Source organism: Triticum aestivum, chromosome 3A (assembly GCF_018294505.1).
Source record: "Triticum aestivum cultivar Chinese Spring chromosome 3A, IWGSC CS RefSeq v2.1, whole genome shotgun sequence".
Classification (NCBI taxonomy): Eukaryota; Viridiplantae; Streptophyta; class Magnoliopsida; order Poales; family Poaceae; genus Triticum; species Triticum aestivum.
Window position 1 is genome coordinate 27,197,019 of NC_057800.1, and position 2,699 is coordinate 27,199,717.

The 2,699-nt window shown below is 42.3% G+C and overlaps 1 long non-coding RNA gene across 1 annotated transcript; it reads right to left on the bottom strand.

Annotated features, from left to right (window-relative positions):
* Positions 1-1,029: 1,029 nt before the first annotated feature.
* LOC123057701 (uncharacterized) lies at positions 1,030-1,554 on the bottom strand. Its single transcript, XR_006426925.1, has 2 exons — positions 1,441-1,554; positions 1,030-1,337 (listed from the first exon to the last, which is right to left on the bottom strand). It is a non-coding gene; the product is annotated as an uncharacterized lncRNA (long non-coding RNA).
* Positions 1,555-2,699: the final 1,145 nt, after the last annotated feature.

The following is a 2,699-nucleotide window of genomic DNA, read 5'->3' on the forward strand; positions in this document are numbered from 1 at the left end:
AGCGGTTTGGGCATCTGCTTTGTCTCTCTGGCTGGTTTCACAGGTACCTGATTTTGCTTGGAACAGCCACAGGTGCTGCAGCTTGGTTTGCTGACTAGCAATGTCTTGTTTCTTTGGTGGACAAACTTGCATCTCAGAACGTTGATGAATTATTTCATTTGATCAGCTTATGTGGAAACTACTAATTTTCATTGCCTCTGTACACACACTTGCGTATCTTTTTTCCTCGTGCTTATTGGCAATGGCCCACTCATAGGCACGACCTAGAAGAAAATAAGATTGAAGATGTATTTTTCTTGGTTGGAAATATTACACCTCAAATTTACTTCAGTTTGGATGCAATGATGACTCTAAGATCGAAATAACTGGTGAATTATGTCAATTATACAGTTTAAGAGGTCATGGATGTGATATATGAGAAACAATTTTGTCTGTGATACATGAATATCTATATGGCACTGTGGCTGCTGGCGAGATGTTGGTCATGGCTTTGGTTGTCGAGATGCACTAGCTAGGGGTGCATGCATGGCCATAGGCCACAATTAAATTTTCTTGACGGACTGAGGTATTTGCTAAGCAATGGACATGGCCCTGTTGATTTATAAAGCACAATATTTTCAGTCATTTGTATGAGTTAGGAATTATATGCTTTTTGCGTGAGATTGCAGCTGTTCAAAATGTAAATTTATGTTATGACAAGATTATGAAGTTTCATAGTAGAACATATTTAATCGAGACGTGCGTTGCACATGCATGCTTACTAGTGATGGGAAAAAACGTTGGGAGGTGCGAAGAGTGTACGCATTGGACTGCTCGGGAGCAAAATGTGAGTGGGGCCCGTTATCTACTAAAACATGGGGAAATAGAAATGGACTGGGCTCCTCACTATGTCCCCACTCAGCCCTAATATGTGAGTTTGTCTTCGATACTTTTTCTTACTGCTGGGTTCAAGATTGCTAATCTGTCATGCCGCCTAGTGTCCTCTATATTTTTAGAACACTTTATTCTGATAACTTCATATAACTCAAGTTGAGTATTAAATTTTTGTTCTACTTAACTTTCCAGTGAAAGTCTTGCTGCCGCACTGTGAAGTGTGGCATTGCAATTATTTTTGTCTAATGGTCATACTTCCCTTTACTGGGACCTCAATTAACGAGGGAAGTACAACTAATTGCACCAGGTACATCCGCACAACTTTCCAACACAACTGGCTTTCTGAAGACGACATTGATCGCCACAGACGGACTGGCGCCTTGCGTCGCAGGACTGCTCGCAAATAGCGTTTGTACACTTATTTGGACGGTTGATAATTGATGTCGTACAATCAGCTTCCACACCTACAAAATAGCATAACAAAAGAAAACACACACATCATGCACATATATAATTTGTTGGTCTTGCCGATGGAGCAACATTGTGCATGAACAAGGTGAATGGTACCTGATGCTAGTAAGAGGACGGTAAGAGTCAGGAGAAGCGCTAGAGCAATCCTCATGTTAGCTTAGATGTGGTGTTAAGAAGAATTCTCACCCAAGATAGATTATTGGAGTATAAGTTGCCGGGAAAGAAAATGAGAGGGCAACTCTTTTTATACTGGATGTGATATTAATGCTCATTACTATAATCTGTAAATATCTCCAAAGAAGAAGACTGGATAAGCTTCGCCAATTCAATAGTAGAAATTAAGTGCATTAATTTGTGGATATATATCTCTTCATTCTCCTCCCTCCGTTTCTATTTATTTTGCATATTAGCTTTAACTTTATAAAGTTTGACAAGTTAATCGAAAGCAATCTGAACTTACACAATATAAAATATATATGGTATGAAAATATATTGAATGATGATTCTATGGTATTGACTTCGTATCCTGGATTTTAATTTTTTGTATAAACTTTGCCTAAGTTTACAAGGTTTGACCTGAGACATAATTAATATGCAAAGTAAATAAAAATGAAGGGAGTACTTACTAGCAAAGGCAATGAAAAGACCAATCGCATCCCATGACAAATATCTCAGAACAAGTATACCAAGGGGTTATATACCAACGATAGTGTGCAGCTCTGTGATAACACATGCGCGACTATGCCTATGAGAGTCTGCAACTCCGCAACCGTCCGTGAGTGCCTCCCACAGCCGTGCATGTGGGACTATGCGCACGAGAGTGTGCAACCCCGCGGCCACGCATGTGGGACTATGCCAGTGAGAGTCTGCAACTCCATGGCCATGCGTGAGCATCTCCCGCACCCGTGTTTGCGCGACAATACTGGTGAGAGTGTCCAACTCTGTGGCCATGCATGTGCAACTATGCCGATGAGAGTCTGCAACTCCCTGATTGTGCTTGTGCGACTATGCGACTATACAGAGTAGAGTGTGTAACTACGCGGCCACGCATGTGCGACTATACCGATGAGAGTGTGCAACTCATCGGTCACGCATGTGCGACTATGCCTTTGAGAGTGTGCAACTCCACAACCGTGTGTGAGCATCTCCCGGAGCTGTGCATATGCGACTATGCGGGCCAGAGTGTGCAACTCCGCGGCCACACATGTGCGACTATGCCGATGAGGGTCTGCAACTTCACAGCCTTGCTTGTGCGACTATGCGAACTAGAGTGTGCAACTCCATGGTCACACATGTACAATTATACTGTTGCAAACCAATGTTGTCGGACGGCAGTTGTGCGTGCTCATCATGTC